Source organism: Clavelina lepadiformis, chromosome 2 (assembly GCF_947623445.1).
Source record: "Clavelina lepadiformis chromosome 2, kaClaLepa1.1, whole genome shotgun sequence".
Lineage (NCBI taxonomy): Eukaryota > Metazoa > Chordata > Ascidiacea > Aplousobranchia > Clavelinidae > Clavelina > Clavelina lepadiformis.
In genome coordinates, this window is record NC_135241.1 from 17,849,636 (window position 1) to 17,874,516 (window position 24,881).

The window sequence follows — 24,881 nt, forward strand, 5'->3', positions numbered from 1 at the left end:
CTGGTCGATTGCAGCTTGCAGCTTTATGTCGAAACAATGGTTTTGGTAGCGCCATCAGCAGTACCAATGGCTTGCGATGCATAGGGCTTTCGTTTACAGTCAGGCTTCCCAGCAACAAAATGGATGCAGTCGCTCGTCGAAGACGGAAATTCTGAAATAAAGGGCCATTGAAATAGCATGATTTAGGCGGAACAGTAGTAGAAACTTACAAAAATAACCATAGCAACTATTTTAGTACCTAATGCTCAGAGCCTGTAAAGGCAATTTTTAAAACATCATGGCCAAAACAGTATTGATGATGGTTGCATCACTAACTTGAAATGTTCACGTCGGCTGGCTCTAAAATGAGGCGATATGGATCGACACAAAGCCGGAAATGACTTACTTGCAAATCACATGCAAGCGGTAAAATTGATTTATGTACTACTAGCATATATGTCAGTCAATGATCGCCCAGCCCCTGGCCGTCAAAGTTGATGCTACCATTCCGTTATCGGTCATTGTGCTAATCCAGAGAGACAAGACTCGTTAGAAGCCAGCCGAACCATGTCCTTTCACTCCTTTGTTAAATTTTCTATCAGCTTTTTCATCGTTTGTCTGCGTACATTTTAATAAAATATTAGTGCTTTATGCTTTTATTAACTTAAAACGCATCCATTCTGTCAGAAAAATACGTACACTTCATTATAGCACGAAAACAATAACTGTCCTACCAGTTTTGCAAATAAAATGAATAAACAAAGAACTAAACGCCGTTAAATACAAAAAAGCCAGCCAAAAGTATTTCTGGAAAGAGTGCAATCAAATTTTAGTTAATAGCCTAGCCCAAAGACAAGCTAGCAAGTTAAGTAAGCCTAAAAACTGAGTTTTACATTCATAATAAGTTTTTGGCTTAAGGGGTCATGACCCATTTCAACGAGATAGGCTTTTCAATGCAAAGTACATTAAATCAAGACGCTACTGTCGCAAATTCACATCATAAACCTACACTGAATTTTGGCTTGCAACGACATCTAGGTTATGACTGTCTACAGTCTTAATTTGGACAAAATCCATGTACTCAGTTTTCCATAACAGCTACCTAAACTTTACAGCAAGTTTTGAACTTAAAAATTTAGCACAAATACTCCTAAAAACCGAAAAATCAAACCCTCAAAAAATGTACAATTTAGCCTAAACCTGGAACCAGCTGTCGCCAAAACAACAACAAAACTAGTTCACATCGACGTCACATGCGCGTTGGACCGGAAAATTTCTTACTTTTTTTAATATGACGCATTGAGTACGAACACGTAATAATCACTGTGTTGCCGGCTCAAAATTGTCTTTATGTAGGGTAGTGAGCCCTTATAGGGAATTTTTTAATCCGACTGTCTAAGGTTAAAGACGCTTGCATTAGAACATACCAACTGAAAGTCCAACGTGCGCGAAAGATTGGCCATCTCTATCGAAAAGAGCTTGAATGTTTATCAAATAGATCAAATTTACACTATCCGCTAGATGGCGATTAGAGCACAGACATCCTTAATTGGTCAAAAGACATCAATTAAGGTTAAAATTCTGAACCAGCCACAAGTAATTTAGTCCCATTGAAAATCTATGCGCTGTGTACGACATGGCGAAACGCAGGAAGCCTGGAACAAGATTATAATTCAACAATACGCTAGCAGGATCTGGCAAAAAGGCGATTTTATGTGTTGCCAGATTATCTTAGGAGCGCTCGCAGGAAAGTCGTAGGAAGACGACGTCTAGCAGTAATATAGACAAGACACACCTACTGATAACATAAAAACTGCGATCGTATTTATTTCCGTTTTGTAAATCAACATGGAGCGCGACCTATGCCCTAGGGGAGAAGCTTGCCAAAGATATGCAAGGGATGGCTTGGTCGTTAACGTTCTGACAACGATTTAAAGGTTTTTAACGAATTTTCCAAGCAAATGCAATCAACTCAAGAACAACCAGTAACACGTGAGACAAGCTGTGTCCATACCTTTCAATTCCTTGGTCGGCGTTTTCGAAAGCTTTGCATAGGTAAGTTCTTTACAAAAGAAGACACTAGCAGCGCGATGAAAGCACGTTCGCGAAAAAAGTTTGCCATCCATTTTCATTCGAGGTTGTTTGCTCAGTACGAAGCCTGCATCGAAAATCACTTGAAAAGGATCTTCAAACTGTGACAAGTCTGCTAAACAACGCAACAGAAGCTGTTTTAGCCGGCCTGCAAGATGATCACAGCGAATGAATGTCGACGGTTTTCTTTCGTTCGCCGTGGTAAACCGCGACCACTGTTATGGAACAACAACAAAATACGTCTTGTACTAAATGACAAATCATAATTGCTTTGCAAACAGACCGTTGCCAAATACTTCAATCAATGAATTTTGGGTGTAATATGTTGAGGTAAAACCACCAAAAAATGCAAAAGTGTAAACGATACATTTTCGAAAACGCTGCCGACAGGCAGCCATTTTGAAAACACAATACCTGGTCGATTGCAGCTTGCAGCTTTATGTCGAAACAATGGTTTTGGTAGCGCCATCAGCAGTACCAATGGCTTGCGATGCATAGGGCTTTCGTTTACAGTCAGGCTTCCCAGCAACAAAATGGATGCAGTCGCTCGTCGAAGACGGAAATTCTGAAATAAAGGGCCATTGAAATAGCATGATTTAGGCGGAACAGTAGTAGAAACTTACAAAAATAACCATAGCAACTATTTTAGTACCTAATGCTCAGAGCCTGTAAAGGCAATTTTTAAAACATCATGGCCAAAACAGTATTGATGATGGTTGCATCACTAACTTGAAATGTTCACGTCGGCTGGCTCTAAAATGAGGCGATATGGATCGACACAAAGCCGGAAATGACTTACTTGCAAATCACATGCAAGCGGTAAAATTGATTTATGTACTACTAGCATATATGTCAGTCAATGATCGCCCAGCCCCTGGCCGTCAAAGTTGATGCTACCATTCCGTTATCGGTCATTGTGCTAATCCAGAGAGACAAGACTCGTTAGAAGCCAGCCGAACCATGTCCTTTCACTCCTTTGTTAAATTTTCTATCAGCTTTTTCATCGTTTGTCTGCGTACATTTTAATAAAATATTAGTGCTTTATGCTTTTATTAACTTAAAACGCATCCATTCTGTCAGAAAAATACGTACACTTCATTATAGCACGAAAACAATAACTGTCCTACCAGTTTTGCAAATAAAATGAATAAACAAAGAACTAAACGCCGTTAAATACAAAAAAGCCAGCCAAAAGTATTTCTGGAAAGAGTGCAATCAAATTTTAGTTAATAGCCTAGCCCAAAGACAAGCTAGCAAGTTAAGTAAGCCTAAAAACTGAGTTTTACATTCATAATAAGTTTTTGGCTTAAGGGGTCATGACCCATTTCAACGAGATAGGCTTTTCAATGCAAAGTACATTAAATCAAGACGCTACTGTCGCAAATTCACATCATAAACCTACACTGAATTTTGGCTTGCAACGACATCTAGGTTATGACTGTCTACAGTCTTAATTTGGACAAAATCCATGTACTCAGTTTTCCATAACAGCTACCTAAACTTTACAGCAAGTTTTGAACTTAAAAATTTAGCACAAATACTCCTAAAAACCGAAAAATCAAACCCTCAAAAAATGTACAATTTAGCCTAAACCTGGAACCAGCTGTCGCCAAAACAACAACAAAACTAGTTCACATCGACGTCACATGCGCGTTGGACCGGAAAATTTCTTACTTTTTTTAATATGACGCATTGAGTACGAACACGTAATAATCACTGTGTTGCCGGCTCAAAATTGTCTTTATGTAGGGTAGTGAGCCCTTATAGGGAATTTTTTAATCCGACTGTCTAAGGTTAAAGACGCTTGCATTAGAACATACCAACTGAAAGTCCAACGTGCGCGAAAGATTGGCCATCTCTATCGAAAAGAGCTTGAATGTTTATCAAATAGATCAAATTTACACTATCCGCTAGATGGCGATTAGAGCACAGACATCCTTAATTGGTCAAAAGACATCAATTAAGGTTAAAATTCTGAACCAGCCACAAGTAATTTAGTCCCATTGAAAATCTATGCGCTGTGTACGACATGGCGAAACGCAGGAAGCCTGGAACAAGATTATAATTCAACAATACGCTAGCAGGATCTGGCAAAAAGGCGATTTTATGTGTTGCCAGATTATCTTAGGAGCGCTCGCAGGAAAGTCGTAGGAAGACGACGTCTAGCAGTAATATAGACAAGACACACCTACTGATAACATAAAAACTGCGATCGTATTTATTTCCGTTTTGTAAATCAACATGGAGCGCGACCTATGCCCTAGGGGAGAAGCTTGCCAAAGATATGCAAGGGATGGCTTGGTCGTTAACGTTCTGACAACGATTTAAAGGTTTTTAACGAATTTTCCAAGCAAATGCAATCAACTCAAGAACAACCAGTAACACGTGAGACAAGCTGTGTCCATACCTTTCAATTCCTTGGTCGGCGTTTTCGAAAGCTTTGCATAGGTAAGTTCTTTACAAAAGAAGACACTAGCAGCGCGATGAAAGCACGTTCGCGAAAAAAGTTTGCCATCCATTTTCATTCGAGGTTGTTTGCTCAGTACGAAGCCTGCATCGAAAATCACTTGAAAAGGATCTTCAAACTGTGACAAGTCTGCTAAACAACGCAACAGAAGCTGTTTTAGCCGGCCTGCAAGATGATCACAGCGAATGAATGTCGACGGTTTTCTTTCGTTCGCCGTGGTAAACCGCGACCACTGTTATGGAACAACAACAAAATACGTCTTGTACTAAATGACAAATCATAATTGCTTTGCAAACAGACCGTTGCCAAATACTTCAATCAATGAATTTTGGGTGTAATATGTTGAGGTAAAACCACCAAAAAATGCAAAAGTGTAAACGATACATTTTCGAAAACGCTGCCGACAGGCAGCCATTTTGAAAACACAATACCTGGTCGATTGCAGCTTGCAGCTTTATGTCGAAACAATGGTTTTGGTAGCGCCATCAGCAGTACCAATGGCTTGCGATGCATAGGGCTTTCGTTTACAGTCAGGCTTCCCAGCAACAAAATGGATGCAGTCGCTCGTCGAAGACGGAAATTCTGAAATAAAGGGCCATTGAAATAGCATGATTTAGGCGGAACAGTAGTAGAAACTTACAAAAATAACCATAGCAACTATTTTAGTACCTAATGCTCAGAGCCTGTAAAGGCAATTTTTAAAACATCATGGCCAAAACAGTATTGATGATGGTTGCATCACTAACTTGAAATGTTCACGTCGGCTGGCTCTAAAATGAGGCGATATGGATCGACACAAAGCCGGAAATGACTTACTTGCAAATCACATGCAAGCGGTAAAATTGATTTATGTACTACTAGCATATATGTCAGTCAATGATCGCCCAGCCCCTGGCCGTCAAAGTTGATGCTACCATTCCGTTATCGGTCATTGTGCTAATCCAGAGAGACAAGACTCGTTAGAAGCCAGCCGAACCATGTCCTTTCACTCCTTTGTTAAATTTTCTATCAGCTTTTTCATCGTTTGTCTGCGTACATTTTAATAAAATATTAGTGCTTTATGCTTTTATTAACTTAAAACGCATCCATTCTGTCAGAAAAATACGTACACTTCATTATAGCACGAAAACAATAACTGTCCTACCAGTTTTGCAAATAAAATGAATAAACAAAGAACTAAACGCCGTTAAATACAAAAAAGCCAGCCAAAAGTATTTCTGGAAAGAGTGCAATCAAATTTTAGTTAATAGCCTAGCCCAAAGACAAGCTAGCAAGTTAAGTAAGCCTAAAAACTGAGTTTTACATTCATAATAAGTTTTTGGCTTAAGGGGTCATGACCCATTTCAACGAGATAGGCTTTTCAATGCAAAGTACATTAAATCAAGACGCTACTGTCGCAAATTCACATCATAAACCTACACTGAATTTTGGCTTGCAACGACATCTAGGTTATGACTGTCTACAGTCTTAATTTGGACAAAATCCATGTACTCAGTTTTCCATAACAGCTACCTAAACTTTACAGCAAGTTTTGAACTTAAAAATTTAGCACAAATACTCCTAAAAACCGAAAAATCAAACCCTCAAAAAATGTACAATTTAGCCTAAACCTGGAACCAGCTGTCGCCAAAACAACAACAAAACTAGTTCACATCGACGTCACATGCGCGTTGGACCGGAAAATTTCTTACTTTTTTTAATATGACGCATTGAGTACGAACACGTAATAATCACTGTGTTGCCGGCTCAAAATTGTCTTTATGTAGGGTAGTGAGCCCTTATAGGGAATTTTTTAATCCGACTGTCTAAGGTTAAAGACGCTTGCATTAGAACATACCAACTGAAAGTCCAACGTGCGCGAAAGATTGGCCATCTCTATCGAAAAGAGCTTGAATGTTTATCAAATAGATCAAATTTACACTATCCGCTAGATGGCGATTAGAGCACAGACATCCTTAATTGGTCAAAAGACATCAATTAAGGTTAAAATTCTGAACCAGCCACAAGTAATTTAGTCCCATTGAAAATCTATGCGCTGTGTACGACATGGCGAAACGCAGGAAGCCTGGAACAAGATTATAATTCAACAATACGCTAGCAGGATCTGGCAAAAAGGCGATTTTATGTGTTGCCAGATTATCTTAGGAGCGCTCGCAGGAAAGTCGTAGGAAGACGACGTCTAGCAGTAATATAGACAAGACACACCTACTGATAACATAAAAACTGCGATCGTATTTATTTCCGTTTTGTAAATCAACATGGAGCGCGACCTATGCCCTAGGGGAGAAGCTTGCCAAAGATATGCAAGGGATGGCTTGGTCGTTAACGTTCTGACAACGATTTAAAGGTTTTTAACGAATTTTCCAAGCAAATGCAATCAACTCAAGAACAACCAGTAACACGTGAGACAAGCTGTGTCCATACCTTTCAATTCCTTGGTCGGCGTTTTCGAAAGCTTTGCATAGGTAAGTTCTTTACAAAAGAAGACACTAGCAGCGCGATGAAAGCACGTTCGCGAAAAAAGTTTGCCATCCATTTTCATTCGAGGTTGTTTGCTCAGTACGAAGCCTGCATCGAAAATCACTTGAAAAGGATCTTCAAACTGTGACAAGTCTGCTAAACAACGCAACAGAAGCTGTTTTAGCCGGCCTGCAAGATGATCACAGCGAATGAATGTCGACGGTTTTCTTTCGTTCGCCGTGGTAAACCGCGACCACTGTTATGGAACAACAACAAAATACGTCTTGTACTAAATGACAAATCATAATTGCTTTGCAAACAGACCGTTGCCAAATACTTCAATCAATGAATTTTGGGTGTAATATGTTGAGGTAAAACCACCAAAAAATGCAAAAGTGTAAACGATACATTTTCGAAAACGCTGCCGACAGGCAGCCATTTTGAAAACACAATACCTGGTCGATTGCAGCTTGCAGCTTTATGTCGAAACAATGGTTTTGGTAGCGCCATCAGCAGTACCAATGGCTTGCGATGCATAGGGCTTTCGTTTACAGTCAGGCTTCCCAGCAACAAAATGGATGCAGTCGCTCGTCGAAGACGGAAATTCTGAAATAAAGGGCCATTGAAATAGCATGATTTAGGCGGAACAGTAGTAGAAACTTACAAAAATAACCATAGCAACTATTTTAGTACCTAATGCTCAGAGCCTGTAAAGGCAATTTTTAAAACATCATGGCCAAAACAGTATTGATGATGGTTGCATCACTAACTTGAAATGTTCACGTCGGCTGGCTCTAAAATGAGGCGATATGGATCGACACAAAGCCGGAAATGACTTACTTGCAAATCACATGCAAGCGGTAAAATTGATTTATGTACTACTAGCATATATGTCAGTCAATGATCGCCCAGCCCCTGGCCGTCAAAGTTGATGCTACCATTCCGTTATCGGTCATTGTGCTAATCCAGAGAGACAAGACTCGTTAGAAGCCAGCCGAACCATGTCCTTTCACTCCTTTGTTAAATTTTCTATCAGCTTTTTCATCGTTTGTCTGCGTACATTTTAATAAAATATTAGTGCTTTATGCTTTTATTAACTTAAAACGCATCCATTCTGTCAGAAAAATACGTACACTTCATTATAGCACGAAAACAATAACTGTCCTACCAGTTTTGCAAATAAAATGAATAAACAAAGAACTAAACGCCGTTAAATACAAAAAAGCCAGCCAAAAGTATTTCTGGAAAGAGTGCAATCAAATTTTAGTTAATAGCCTAGCCCAAAGACAAGCTAGCAAGTTAAGTAAGCCTAAAAACTGAGTTTTACATTCATAATAAGTTTTTGGCTTAAGGGGTCATGACCCATTTCAACGAGATAGGCTTTTCAATGCAAAGTACATTAAATCAAGACGCTACTGTCGCAAATTCACATCATAAACCTACACTGAATTTTGGCTTGCAACGACATCTAGGTTATGACTGTCTACAGTCTTAATTTGGACAAAATCCATGTACTCAGTTTTCCATAACAGCTACCTAAACTTTACAGCAAGTTTTGAACTTAAAAATTTAGCACAAATACTCCTAAAAACCGAAAAATCAAACCCTCAAAAAATGTACAATTTAGCCTAAACCTGGAACCAGCTGTCGCCAAAACAACAACAAAACTAGTTCACATCGACGTCACATGCGCGTTGGACCGGAAAATTTCTTACTTTTTTTAATATGACGCATTGAGTACGAACACGTAATAATCACTGTGTTGCCGGCTCAAAATTGTCTTTATGTAGGGTAGTGAGCCCTTATAGGGAATTTTTTAATCCGACTGTCTAAGGTTAAAGACGCTTGCATTAGAACATACCAACTGAAAGTCCAACGTGCGCGAAAGATTGGCCATCTCTATCGAAAAGAGCTTGAATGTTTATCAAATAGATCAAATTTACACTATCCGCTAGATGGCGATTAGAGCACAGACATCCTTAATTGGTCAAAAGACATCAATTAAGGTTAAAATTCTGAACCAGCCACAAGTAATTTAGTCCCATTGAAAATCTATGCGCTGTGTACGACATGGCGAAACGCAGGAAGCCTGGAACAAGATTATAATTCAACAATACGCTAGCAGGATCTGGCAAAAAGGCGATTTTATGTGTTGCCAGATTATCTTAGGAGCGCTCGCAGGAAAGTCGTAGGAAGACGACGTCTAGCAGTAATATAGACAAGACACACCTACTGATAACATAAAAACTGCGATCGTATTTATTTCCGTTTTGTAAATCAACATGGAGCGCGACCTATGCCCTAGGGGAGAAGCTTGCCAAAGATATGCAAGGGATGGCTTGGTCGTTAACGTTCTGACAACGATTTAAAGGTTTTTAACGAATTTTCCAAGCAAATGCAATCAACTCAAGAACAACCAGTAACACGTGAGACAAGCTGTGTCCATACCTTTCAATTCCTTGGTCGGCGTTTTCGAAAGCTTTGCATAGGTAAGTTCTTTACAAAAGAAGACACTAGCAGCGCGATGAAAGCACGTTCGCGAAAAAAGTTTGCCATCCATTTTCATTCGAGGTTGTTTGCTCAGTACGAAGCCTGCATCGAAAATCACTTGAAAAGGATCTTCAAACTGTGACAAGTCTGCTAAACAACGCAACAGAAGCTGTTTTAGCCGGCCTGCAAGATGATCACAGCGAATGAATGTCGACGGTTTTCTTTCGTTCGCCGTGGTAAACCGCGACCACTGTTATGGAACAACAACAAAATACGTCTTGTACTAAATGACAAATCATAATTGCTTTGCAAACAGACCGTTGCCAAATACTTCAATCAATGAATTTTGGGTGTAATATGTTGAGGTAAAACCACCAAAAAATGCAAAAGTGTAAACGATACATTTTCGAAAACGCTGCCGACAGGCAGCCATTTTGAAAACACAATACCTGGTCGATTGCAGCTTGCAGCTTTATGTCGAAACAATGGTTTTGGTAGCGCCATCAGCAGTACCAATGGCTTGCGATGCATAGGGCTTTCGTTTACAGTCAGGCTTCCCAGCAACAAAATGGATGCAGTCGCTCGTCGAAGACGGAAATTCTGAAATAAAGGGCCATTGAAATAGCATGATTTAGGCGGAACAGTAGTAGAAACTTACAAAAATAACCATAGCAACTATTTTAGTACCTAATGCTCAGAGCCTGTAAAGGCAATTTTTAAAACATCATGGCCAAAACAGTATTGATGATGGTTGCATCACTAACTTGAAATGTTCACGTCGGCTGGCTCTAAAATGAGGCGATATGGATCGACACAAAGCCGGAAATGACTTACTTGCAAATCACATGCAAGCGGTAAAATTGATTTATGTACTACTAGCATATATGTCAGTCAATGATCGCCCAGCCCCTGGCCGTCAAAGTTGATGCTACCATTCCGTTATCGGTCATTGTGCTAATCCAGAGAGACAAGACTCGTTAGAAGCCAGCCGAACCATGTCCTTTCACTCCTTTGTTAAATTTTCTATCAGCTTTTTCATCGTTTGTCTGCGTACATTTTAATAAAATATTAGTGCTTTATGCTTTTATTAACTTAAAACGCATCCATTCTGTCAGAAAAATACGTACACTTCATTATAGCACGAAAACAATAACTGTCCTACCAGTTTTGCAAATAAAATGAATAAACAAAGAACTAAACGCCGTTAAATACAAAAAAGCCAGCCAAAAGTATTTCTGGAAAGAGTGCAATCAAATTTTAGTTAATAGCCTAGCCCAAAGACAAGCTAGCAAGTTAAGTAAGCCTAAAAACTGAGTTTTACATTCATAATAAGTTTTTGGCTTAAGGGGTCATGACCCATTTCAACGAGATAGGCTTTTCAATGCAAAGTACATTAAATCAAGACGCTACTGTCGCAAATTCACATCATAAACCTACACTGAATTTTGGCTTGCAACGACATCTAGGTTATGACTGTCTACAGTCTTAATTTGGACAAAATCCATGTACTCAGTTTTCCATAACAGCTACCTAAACTTTACAGCAAGTTTTGAACTTAAAAATTTAGCACAAATACTCCTAAAAACCGAAAAATCAAACCCTCAAAAAATGTACAATTTAGCCTAAACCTGGAACCAGCTGTCGCCAAAACAACAACAAAACTAGTTCACATCGACGTCACATGCGCGTTGGACCGGAAAATTTCTTACTTTTTTTAATATGACGCATTGAGTACGAACACGTAATAATCACTGTGTTGCCGGCTCAAAATTGTCTTTATGTAGGGTAGTGAGCCCTTATAGGGAATTTTTTAATCCGACTGTCTAAGGTTAAAGACGCTTGCATTAGAACATACCAACTGAAAGTCCAACGTGCGCGAAAGATTGGCCATCTCTATCGAAAAGAGCTTGAATGTTTATCAAATAGATCAAATTTACACTATCCGCTAGATGGCGATTAGAGCACAGACATCCTTAATTGGTCAAAAGACATCAATTAAGGTTAAAATTCTGAACCAGCCACAAGTAATTTAGTCCCATTGAAAATCTATGCGCTGTGTACGACATGGCGAAACGCAGGAAGCCTGGAACAAGATTATAATTCAACAATACGCTAGCAGGATCTGGCAAAAAGGCGATTTTATGTGTTGCCAGATTATCTTAGGAGCGCTCGCAGGAAAGTCGTAGGAAGACGACGTCTAGCAGTAATATAGACAAGACACACCTACTGATAACATAAAAACTGCGATCGTATTTATTTCCGTTTTGTAAATCAACATGGAGCGCGACCTATGCCCTAGGGGAGAAGCTTGCCAAAGATATGCAAGGGATGGCTTGGTCGTTAACGTTCTGACAACGATTTAAAGGTTTTTAACGAATTTTCCAAGCAAATGCAATCAACTCAAGAACAACCAGTAACACGTGAGACAAGCTGTGTCCATACCTTTCAATTCCTTGGTCGGCGTTTTCGAAAGCTTTGCATAGGTAAGTTCTTTACAAAAGAAGACACTAGCAGCGCGATGAAAGCACGTTCGCGAAAAAAGTTTGCCATCCATTTTCATTCGAGGTTGTTTGCTCAGTACGAAGCCTGCATCGAAAATCACTTGAAAAGGATCTTCAAACTGTGACAAGTCTGCTAAACAACGCAACAGAAGCTGTTTTAGCCGGCCTGCAAGATGATCACAGCGAATGAATGTCGACGGTTTTCTTTCGTTCGCCGTGGTAAACCGCGACCACTGTTATGGAACAACAACAAAATACGTCTTGTACTAAATGACAAATCATAATTGCTTTGCAAACAGACCGTTGCCAAATACTTCAATCAATGAATTTTGGGTGTAATATGTTGAGGTAAAACCACCAAAAAATGCAAAAGTGTAAACGATACATTTTCGAAAACGCTGCCGACAGGCAGCCATTTTGAAAACACAATACCTGGTCGATTGCAGCTTGCAGCTTTATGTCGAAACAATGGTTTTGGTAGCGCCATCAGCAGTACCAATGGCTTGCGATGCATAGGGCTTTCGTTTACAGTCAGGCTTCCCAGCAACAAAATGGATGCAGTCGCTCGTCGAAGACGGAAATTCTGAAATAAAGGGCCATTGAAATAGCATGATTTAGGCGGAACAGTAGTAGAAACTTACAAAAATAACCATAGCAACTATTTTAGTACCTAATGCTCAGAGCCTGTAAAGGCAATTTTTAAAACATCATGGCCAAAACAGTATTGATGATGGTTGCATCACTAACTTGAAATGTTCACGTCGGCTGGCTCTAAAATGAGGCGATATGGATCGACACAAAGCCGGAAATGACTTACTTGCAAATCACATGCAAGCGGTAAAATTGATTTATGTACTACTAGCATATATGTCAGTCAATGATCGCCCAGCCCCTGGCCGTCAAAGTTGATGCTACCATTCCGTTATCGGTCATTGTGCTAATCCAGAGAGACAAGACTCGTTAGAAGCCAGCCGAACCATGTCCTTTCACTCCTTTGTTAAATTTTCTATCAGCTTTTTCATCGTTTGTCTGCGTACATTTTAATAAAATATTAGTGCTTTATGCTTTTATTAACTTAAAACGCATCCATTCTGTCAGAAAAATACGTACACTTCATTATAGCACGAAAACAATAACTGTCCTACCAGTTTTGCAAATAAAATGAATAAACAAAGAACTAAACGCCGTTAAATACAAAAAAGCCAGCCAAAAGTATTTCTGGAAAGAGTGCAATCAAATTTTAGTTAATAGCCTAGCCCAAAGACAAGCTAGCAAGTTAAGTAAGCCTAAAAACTGAGTTTTACATTCATAATAAGTTTTTGGCTTAAGGGGTCATGACCCATTTCAACGAGATAGGCTTTTCAATGCAAAGTACATTAAATCAAGACGCTACTGTCGCAAATTCACATCATAAACCTACACTGAATTTTGGCTTGCAACGACATCTAGGTTATGACTGTCTACAGTCTTAATTTGGACAAAATCCATGTACTCAGTTTTCCATAACAGCTACCTAAACTTTACAGCAAGTTTTGAACTTAAAAATTTAGCACAAATACTCCTAAAAACCGAAAAATCAAACCCTCAAAAAATGTACAATTTAGCCTAAACCTGGAACCAGCTGTCGCCAAAACAACAACAAAACTAGTTCACATCGACGTCACATGCGCGTTGGACCGGAAAATTTCTTACTTTTTTTAATATGACGCATTGAGTACGAACACGTAATAATCACTGTGTTGCCGGCTCAAAATTGTCTTTATGTAGGGTAGTGAGCCCTTATAGGGAATTTTTTAATCCGACTGTCTAAGGTTAAAGACGCTTGCATTAGAACATACCAACTGAAAGTCCAACGTGCGCGAAAGATTGGCCATCTCTATCGAAAAGAGCTTGAATGTTTATCAAATAGATCAAATTTACACTATCCGCTAGATGGCGATTAGAGCACAGACATCCTTAATTGGTCAAAAGACATCAATTAAGGTTAAAATTCTGAACCAGCCACAAGTAATTTAGTCCCATTGAAAATCTATGCGCTGTGTACGACATGGCGAAACGCAGGAAGCCTGGAACAAGATTATAATTCAACAATACGCTAGCAGGATCTGGCAAAAAGGCGATTTTATGTGTTGCCAGATTATCTTAGGAGCGCTCGCAGGAAAGTCGTAGGAAGACGACGTCTAGCAGTAATATAGACAAGACACACCTACTGATAACATAAAAACTGCGATCGTATTTATTTCCGTTTTGTAAATCAACATGGAGCGCGACCTATGCCCTAGGGGAGAAGCTTGCCAAAGATATGCAAGGGATGGCTTGGTCGTTAACGTTCTGACAACGATTTAAAGGTTTTTAACGAATTTTCCAAGCAAATGCAATCAACTCAAGAACAACCAGTAACACGTGAGACAAGCTGTGTCCATACCTTTCAATTCCTTGGTCGGCGTTTTCGAAAGCTTTGCATAGGTAAGTTCTTTACAAAAGAAGACACTAGCAGCGCGATGAAAGCACGTTCGCGAAAAAAGTTTGCCATCCATTTTCATTCGAGGTTGTTTGCTCAGTACGAAGCCTGCATCGAAAATCACTTGAAAAGGATCTTCAAACTGTGACAAGTCTGCTAAACAACGCAACAGAAGCTGTTTTAGCCGGCCTGCAAGATGATCACAGCGAATGAATGTCGACGGTTTTCTTTCGTTCGCCGTGGTAAACCGCGACCACTGTTATGGAACAACAACAAAATACGTCTTGTACTAAATGACAAATCATAATTGCTTTGCAAACAGACCGTTGCCAAATACTTCAATCAATGAATTTTGGGTGTAATATGTTGAGGTAAAACCACCAAAAAATGCAAAAGTGTAAACGATACATTTTCGAAAACGCTGCCGACAGGCAGCCATTTTGAAAACACAATACCTGGTCGATTGCAGCTTGCAGCTTTATGTCGAAACAATGGTTTTGGTAGCGCCATCAGCAGTACCAATGGCTTGCGATGCATAGGGCTTTCGTTTACAGTCAGGCTTCCCAGCAACAAAATGGATGCAGTCGCTCGTCGAAGACGGAAATTCTGAAATAAAGGGCCATTGAAATAGCATGATTTAGGCGGAACAGTAGTAGAAACTTACAAAAATAACCATAGCAACTATTTTAGTACCTAATGCTCAGAGCCTGTAAAGGCAATTTTTAAAACATCATGGCCAAAACAGTATTGATGATGGTTGCATCACTAACTTGAAATGTTCACGTCGGCTGGCTCTAAAATGAGGCGATATGGATCGACACAAAGCCGGAAATGACTTACTTGCAAATCACATGCAAGCGGTAAAATTGATTTATGTACTACTAGCATATATGTCAGTCAATGATCGCCCAGCCCCTGGCCGTCAAAGTTGATGCTACCATTCCGTTATCGGTCATTGTGCTAATCCAGAGAGACAAGACTCGTTAGAAGCCAGCCGAACCATGTCCTTTCACTCCTTTGTTAAATTTTCTATCAGCTTTTTCATCGTTTGTCTGCGTACATTTTAATAAAATATTAGTGCTTTATGCTTTTATTAACTTAAAACGCATCCATTCTGTCAGAAAAATACGTACACTTCATTATAGCACGAAAACAATAACTGTCCTACCAGTTTTGCAAATAAAATGAATAAACAAAGAACTAAACGCCGTTAAATACAAAAAAGCCAGCCAAAAGTATTTCTGGAAAGAGTGCAATCAAATTTTAGTTAATAGCCTAGCCCAAAGACAAGCTAGCAAGTTAAGTAAGCCTAAAAACTGAGTTTTACATTCATAATAAGTTTTTGGCTTAAGGGGTCATGACCCATTTCAACGAGATAGGCTTTTCAATGCAAAGTACATTAAATCAAGACGCTACTGTCGCAAATTCACATCATAAACCTACACTGAATTTTGGCTTGCAACGACATCTAGGTTATGACTGTCTACAGTCTTAATTTGGACAAAATCCATGTACTCAGTTTTCCATAACAGCTACCTAAACTTTACAGCAAGTTTTGAACTTAAAAATTTAGCACAAATACTCCTAAAAACCGAAAAATCAAACCCTCAAAAAATGTACAATTTAGCCTAAACCTGGAACCAGCTGTCGCCAAAACAACAACAAAACTAGTTCACATCGACGTCACATGCGCGTTGGACCGGAAAATTTCTTACTTTTTTTAATATGACGCATTGAGTACGAACACGTAATAATCACTGTGTTGCCGGCTCAAAATTGTCTTTATGTAGGGTAGTGAGCCCTTATAGGGAATTTTTTAATCCGACTGTCTAAGGTTAAAGACGCTTGCATTAGAACATACCAACTGAAAGTCCAACGTGCGCGAAAGATTGGCCATCTCTATCGAAAAGAGCTTGAATGTTTATCAAATAGATCAAATTTACACTATCCGCTAGATGGCGATTAGAGCACAGACATCCTTAATTGGTCAAAAGACATCAATTAAGGTTAAAATTCTGAACCAGCCACAAGTAATTTAGTCCCATTGAAAATCTATGCGCTGTGTACGACATGGCGAAACGCAGGAAGCCTGGAACAAGATTATAATTCAACAATACGCTAGCAGGATCTGGCAAAAAGGCGATTTTATGTGTTGCCAGATTATCTTAGGAGCGCTCGCAGGAAAGTCGTAGGAAGACGACGTCTAGCAGTAATATAGACAAGACACACCTACTGATAACATAAAAACTGCGATCGTATTTATTTCCGTTTTGTAAATCAACATGGAGCGCGACCTATGCCCTAGGGGAGAAGCTTGCCAAAGATATGCAAGGGATGGCTTGGTCGTTAACGTTCTGACAACGATTTAAAGGTTTTTAACGAATTTTCCAAGCAAATGCAATCAACTCAAGAACAACCAGTAACACGTGAGACAAGCTGTGTCCATACCTTTCAATTCCTTGGTCGGCGTTTTCGAAAGCTTTGCATAGGTAAGTTCTTTACAAAAGAAGACACTAGCAGCGCGATGAAAGCACGTTCGCGAAAAAAGTTTGCCATCCATTTTCATTCGAGGTTGTTTGCTCAGTACGAAGCCTGCATCGAAAATCACTTGAAAAGGATCTTCAAACTGTGACAAGTCTGCTAAACAACGCAACAGAAGCTGTTTTAGCCGGCCTGCAAGATGATCACAGCGAATGAATGTCGACGGTTTTCTTTCGTTCGCCGTGGTAAACCGCGACCACTGTTATGGAACAACAACAAAATACGTCTTGTACTAAATGACAAATCATAATTGCTTTGCAAACAGACCGTTGCCAAATACTTCAATCAATGAATTTTGGGTGTAATATGTTGAGGTAAAACCACCAAAAAATGCAAAAGTGTAAACGATACATTTTCGAAAACGCTGCCGACAGGCAGCCATTTTGAAAACACAATACCTGGTCGATTGCAGCTTGCAGCTTTATGTCGAAACAATGGTTTTGGTAGCGCCATCAGCAGTACCAATGGCTTGCGATGCATAGGGCTTTCGTTTACAGTCAGGCTTCCCAGCAACAAAATGGATGCAGTCGCTCGTCGAAGACGGAAATTCTGAAATAAAGGGCCATTGAAATAGCATGATTTAGGCGGAACAGTAGTAGAAACTTACAAAAATAACCATAGCAACTATTTTAGTACCTAATGCTCAGAGCCTGTAAAGGCAATTTTTAAAACATCATGGCCAAAACAGTATTGATGATGGTTGCATCACTAACTTGAAATGTTCACGTCGGCTGGCTCTAAAATGAGGCGATATGGATCGACACAAAGCCGGAAATGACTTACTTGCAAATCACATGCAAGCGGTAAAATTGATTTATGTACTACTAGCATATATGTCAGTCAATGATCGCCCAGCCCCTGGCCGTCAAAGTTGATGCTACCATTCCGTTATCGGTCATTGTGCTAATCCAGAGAGACAAGACTCGTTAGAAGCCAGCCGAACCATGTCCTTTCACTCCTTTGTTAAATTTTCTATCAGCTTTTTCATCGTTTGTCTGCGTACATTTTAATAAAATATTAGTGCTTTATGCTTTTATTAACTTAAAACGCATCCATTCTGTCAGAAAAATACGTACACTTCATTATAGCACGAAAACAATAACTGTCCTACCAGTTTTGCAAATAAAATGAATAAACAAAGAACTAAACGCCGTTAAATACAAAAAAGCCAGCCAAAAGTATTTCTGGAAAGAGTGCAATCAAATTTTAGTTAATAGCCTAGCCCAAAGACAAGCTAGCAAGTTAAGTAAGCCTAAAAACTGAGTTTTACATTCATAATAAGTTTTTGGCTTAAGGGGTCATGACCCATTTCAACGAGATAGGCTTTTCAATGCAAAGTACATTAAATCAAGACGCTACTGTCGCAAATTCACATCATAAACCTACACTGAATTTTGGCTTGCAACGACATCTAGGTTATGACTGTCTACAGTCTTAATTTGGACAAAATCCATGTACTCAGTTTTCCATAACAGCTACCTAAACTTTACAGCAAGTTTTGAACTTAAAAATTTAGCACAAATACTCCTAAAAACCGAAAAATCAAACCCTCAAAAAATGTACAATTTAGCCTAAACCTGGAACCAGCTGTCGCCAAAACAACAACAAAACTAGTTCACATCGACGTCACATGCGCGTTGGACCGGAAAATTTCTTACTTTTTTTAATATGACGCATTGAGTACGAACACGTAATAATCACTGTGTTGCCGGCTCAAAATTGTCTTTATGTAGGGTAGTGAGCCCTTATAGGGAATTTTTTAATCCGACTGTCTAAGGTTAAAGACGCTTGCATTAGAACATACCAACTGAAAGTCCAACGTGCGCGAAAGATTGGCCATCTCTATCGAAAAGAGCTTGAATGTTTATCAAATAGATCAAATTTACACTATCCGCTAGATGGCGATTAGAGCACAGACATCCTTAATTGGTCAAAAGACATCAATTAAGGTTAAAATTCTGAACCAGCCACAAGTAATTTAGTCCCATTGAAAATCTATGCGCTGTGTACGACATGGCGAAACGCAGGAAGCCTGGAACAAGATTATAATTCAACAATACGCTAGCAGGATCTGGCAAAAAGGCGATTTTATGTGTTGCCAGATTATCTTAGGAGCGCTCGCAGGAAAGTCGTAGGAAGACGACGTCTAGCAGTAATATAGACAAGACACACCTACTGATAACATAAAAACTGCGATCGTATTTATTTCCGTTTTGTAAATCAACATGGAGCGCGACCTATGCCCTAGGGGAGAAGCTTGCCAAAGATATGCAAGGGATGGCTTGGTCGTTAACGTTCTGACAACGATTTAAAGGTTTTTAACGAATTTTCCAAGCAAATGCAATCAACTCAAGAACAACCAGTAACACGTGAGACAAGCTGTGTCCATACCTTTCAATTCCTTGGTCGGCGTTTTCGAAAGCTTTGCATAGGTAAGTTCTTTACAAAAGAAGACACTAGCAGCGCGATGAAAGCACGTTCGCGAAAAAAGTTTGCCATCCATTTTCATTCGAGGTTGTTTGCTCAGTACGAAGCCTGCATCGAAAATCACTTGAAAAGGATCTTCAAACTGTGACAAGTCTGCTAAACAACGCAACAGAAGCTGTTTTAGCCGGCCTGCAAGATGATCACAGCGAATGAATGTCGACGGTTTTCTTTCGTTCGCCGTGGTAAACCGCGACCACTGTTATGGAACAACAACAAAATACGTCTTGTACTAAATGACAAATCATAATTGCTTTGCAAACAGACCGTTGCCAAATACTTCAATCAATGAATTTTGGGTGTAATATGTTGAGGTAAAACCACCAAAAAATGCAAAAGTGTAAACGATACATTTTCGAAAACGCTGCCGACAGGCAGCCATTTTGAAAACACAATACCTGGTCGATTGCAGCTTGCAGCTTTATGTCGAAACAATGGTTTTGGTAGCGCCATCAGCAGTACCAATGGCTTGCGATGCATAGGGCTTTCGTTTACAGTCAGGCTTCCCAGCAACAAAATGGATGCAGTCGCTCGTCGAAGACGGAAATTCTGAAATAAAGGGCCATTGAAATAGCATGATTTAGGCGGAACAGTAGTAGAAACTTACAAAAATAACCATAGCAACTATTTTAGTACCTAATGCTCAGAGCCTGTAAAGGCAATTTTTAAAACATCATGGCCAAAACAGTATTGATGATGGTTGCATCACTAACTTGAAATGTTCACGTCGGCTGGCTCTAAAATGAGGCGATATGGATCGACACAAAGCCGGAAATGACTTACTTGCAAATCACATGCAAGCGGTAAAATTGATTTATGTACTACTAGCATATATGTCAGTCAATGATCGCCCAGCCCCTGGCCGTCAAAGTTGATGCTACCATTCCGTTATCGGTCATTGTGCTAATCCAGAGAGACAAGACTCGTTAGAAGCCAGCCGAACCATGTCCTTTCACTCCTTTGTTAAATTTTCTATCAGCTTTTTCATCGTTTGTCTGCGTACATTTTAATAAAATATTAGTGCTTTATGCTTTTATTAACTTAAAACGCATCCATTCTGTCAGAAAAATACGTACACTTCATTATAGCACGAAAACAATAACTGTCCTACCAGTTTTGCAAATAAAATGAATAAACAAAGAACTAAACGCCGTTAAATACAAAAAAGCCAGCCAAAAGTATTTCTGGAAAGAGTGCAATCAAATTTTAGTTAATAGCCTAGCCCAAAGACAAGCTAGCAAGTTAAGTAAGCCTAAAAACTGAGTTTTACATTCATAATAAGTTTTTGGCTTAAGGGGTCATGACCCATTTCAACGAGATAGGCTTTTCAATGCAAAGTACATTAAATCAAGACGCTACTGTCGCAAATTCACATCATAAACCTACACTGAATTTTGGCTTGCAACGACATCTAGGTTATGACTGTCTACAGTCTTAATTTGGACAAAATCCATGTACTCAGTTTTCCATAACAGCTACCTAAACTTTACAGCAAGTTTTGAACTTAAAAATTTAGCACAAATACTCCTAAAAACCGAAAAATCAAACCCTCAAAAAATGTACAATTTAGCCTAAACCTGGAACCAGCTGTCGCCAAAACAACAACAAAACTAGTTCACATCGACGTCACATGCGCGTTGGACCGGAAAATTTCTTACTTTTTTTAATATGACGCATTGAGTACGAACACGTAATAATCACTGTGTTGCCGGCTCAAAATTGTCTTTATGTAGGGTAGTGAGCCCTTATAGGGAATTTTTTAATCCGACTGTCTAAGGTTAAAGACGCTTGCATTAGAACATACCAACTGAAAGTCCAACGTGCGCGAAAGATTGGCCATCTCTATCGAAAAGAGCTTGAATGTTTATCAAATAGATCAAATTTACACTATCCGCTAGATGGCGATTAGAGCACAGACATCCTTAATTGGTCAAAAGACATCAATTAAGGTTAAAATTCTGAACCAGCCACAAGTAATTTAGTCCCATTGAAAATCTATGCGCTGTGTACGACATGGCGAAACGCAGGAAGCCTGGAACAAGATTATAATTCAACAATACGCTAGCAGGATCTGGCAAAAAGGCGATTTTATGTGTTGCCAGATTATCTTAGGAGCGCTCGCAGGAAAGTCGTAGGAAGACGACGTCTAGCAGTAATATAGACAAGACACACCTACTGATAACATAAAAACTGCGATCGTATTTATTTCCGTTTTGTAAATCAACATGGAGCGCGACCTATGCCCTAGGGGAGAAGCTTGCCAAAGATATGCAAGGGATGGCTTGGTCGTTAACGTTCTGACAACGATTTAAAGGTTTTTAACGAATTTTCCAAGCAAATGCAATCAACTCAAGAACAACCAGTAACACGTGAGACAAGCTGTGTCCATACCTTTCAATTCCTTGGTCGGCGTTTTCGAAAGCTTTGCATAGGTAAGTTCTTTACAAAAGAAGACACTAGCAGCGCGATGAAAGCACGTTCGCGAAAAAAGTTTGCCATCCATTTTCATTCGAGGTTGTTTGCTCAGTACGAAGCCTGCATCGAAAATCACTTGAAAAGGATCTTCAAACTGTGACAAGTCTGCTAAACAACGCAACAGAAGCTGTTTTAGCCGGCCTGCAAGATGATCACAGCGAATGAATGTCGACGGTTTTCTTTCGTTCGCCGTGGTAAACCGCGACCACTGTTATGGAACAACAACAAAATACGTCTTGTACTAAATGACAAATCATAATTGCTTTGCAAACAGACCGTTGCCAAATACTTCAATCAATGAATTTTGGGTGTAATATGTTGAGGTAAAACCACCAAAAAATGCAAAAGTGTAAACGATACATTTTCGAAAACGCTGCCGACAGGCAGCCATTTTGAAAACACAATACCTGGTCGATTGCAGCTTGCAGCTTTATGTCGAAACAATGGTTTTGGTAGCGCCATCAGCAGTACCAATGGCTTGCGATGCATAGGGCTTTCGTTTACAGTCAGGCTTCCCAGCAACAAAATGGATGCAGTCGCTCGTCGAAGACGGAAATTCTGAAATAAAGGGCCATTGAAATAGCATGATTTAGGCGGAACAGTAGTAGAAACTTACAAAAATAACCATAGCAACTATTTTAGTACCTAATGCTCAGAGCCTGTAAAGGCAATTTTTAAAACATCATGGCCAAAACAGTATTGATGATGGTTGCATCACTAACTTGAAATGTTCACGTCGGCTGGCTCTAAAATGAGGCGATATGGATCGACACAAAGCCGGAAATGACTTACTTGCAAATCACATGCAAGCGGTAAAATTGATTTATGTACTACTAGCATATATGTCAGTCAATGATCGCCCAGCCCCTGGCCGTCAAAGTTGATGCTACCATTCCGTTATCGGTCATTGTGCTAATCCAGAGAGACAAGACTCGTTAGAAGCCAGCCGAACCATGTCCTTTCACTCCTTTGTTAAATTTTCTATCAGCTTTTTCATCGTTTGTCTGCGTACATTTTAATAAAATATTAGTGCTTTATGCTTTTATTAACTTAAAACGCATCCATTCTGTCAGAAAAATACGTACACTTCATTATAGCACGAAAACAATAACTGTCCTACCAGTTTTGCAAATAAAATGAATAAACAAAGAACTAAACGCCGTTAAATACAAAAAAGCCAGCCAAAAGTATTTCTGGAAAGAGTGCAATCAAATTTTAGTTAATAGCCTAGCCCAAAGACAAGCTAGCAAGTTAAGTAAGCCTAAAAACTGAGTTTTACATTCATAATAAGTTTTTGGCTTAAGGGGTCATGACCCATTTCAACGAGATAGGCTTTTCAATGCAAAGTACATTAAATCAAGACGCTACTGTCGCAAATTCACATCATAAACCTACACTGAATTTTGGCTTGCAACGACATCTAGGTTATGACTGTCTACAGTCTTAATTTGGACAAAATCCATGTACTCAGTTTTCCATAACAGCTACCTAAACTTTACAGCAAGTTTTGAACTTAAAAATTTAGCACAAATACTCCTAAAAACCGAAAAATCAAACCCTCAAAAAATGTACAATTTAGCCTAAACCTGGAACCAGCTGTCGCCAAAACAACAACAAAACTAGTTCACATCGACGTCACATGCGCGTTGGACCGGAAAATTTCTTACTTTTTTTAATATGACGCATTGAGTACGAACACGTAATAATCACTGTGTTGCCGGCTCAAAATTGTCTTTATGTAGGGTAGTGAGCCCTTATAGGGAATTTTTTAATCCGACTGTCTAAGGTTAAAGACGCTTGCATTAGAACATACCAACTGAAAGTCCAACGTGCGCGAAAGATTGGCCATCTCTATCGAAAAGAGCTTGAATGTTTATCAAATAGATCAAATTTACACTATCCGCTAGATGGCGATTAGAGCACAGACATCCTTAATTGGTCAAAAGACATCAATTAAGGTTAAAATTCTGAACCAGCCACAAGTAATTTAGTCCCATTGAAAATCTATGCGCTGTGTACGACATGGCGAAACGCAGGAAGCCTGGAACAAGATTATAATTCAACAATACGCTAGCAGGATCTGGCAAAAAGGCGATTTTATGTGTTGCCAGATTATCTTAGGAGCGCTCGCAGGAAAGTCGTAGGAAGACGACGTCTAGCAGTAATATAGACAAGACACACCTACTGATAACATAAAAACTGCGATCGTATTTATTTCCGTTTTGTAAATCAACATGGAGCGCGACCTATGCCCTAGGGGAGAAGCTTGCCAAAGATATGCAAGGGATGGCTTGGTCGTTAACGTTCTGACAACGATTTAAAGGTTTTTAACGAATTTTCCAAGCAAATGCAATCAACTCAAGAACAACCAGTAACACGTGAGACAAGCTGTGTCCATACCTTTCAATTCCTTGGTCGGCGTTTTCGAAAGCTTTGCATAGGTAAGTTCTTTACAAAAGAAGACACTAGCAGCGCGATGAAAGCACGTTCGCGAAAAAAGTTTGCCATCCATTTTCATTCGAGGTTGTTTGCTCAGTACGAAGCCTGCATCGAAAATCACTTGAAAAGGATCTTCAAACTGTGACAAGTCTGCTAAACAACGCAACAGAAGCTGTTTTAGCCGGCCTGCAAGATGATCACAGCGAATGAATGTCGACGGTTTTCTTTCGTTCGCCGTGGTAAACCGCGACCACTGTTATGGAACAACAACAAAATACGTCTTGTACTAAATGACAAATCATAATTGCTTTGCAAACAGACCGTTGCCAAATACTTCAATCAATGAATTTTGGGTGTAATATGTTGAGGTAAAACCACCAAAAAATGCAAAAGTGTAAACGATACATTTTCGAAAACGCTGCCGACAGGCAGCCATTTTGAAAACACAATACCTGGTCGATTGCAGCTTGCAGCTTTATGTCGAAACAATGGT

The 24,881-nt window shown here is 39.5% G+C and overlaps 1 protein-coding gene across 18 annotated transcripts in view; it reads right to left on the reverse strand.

Moving 5' to 3' along the window:
* The window catches only part of LOC143447518 (sodium/calcium exchanger 3-like), a 42,361-nt gene that overhangs the window by 13,805 nt on the left and 3,675 nt on the right, over positions 1-24,881 (reverse strand). For 8 of the 18 annotated variants that reach the window (XR_013114105.1, XM_076947698.1, XM_076947695.1 and 5 more), the window contains one exon: positions 1-24,881. This exon is cut by the window's right edge. The gene's annotated coding sequence lies outside the window, so the exon portion shown is untranslated. The other 10 variants (XM_076947692.1, XM_076947691.1, XM_076947690.1 and 7 more) reach the window with 10 other exon arrangements.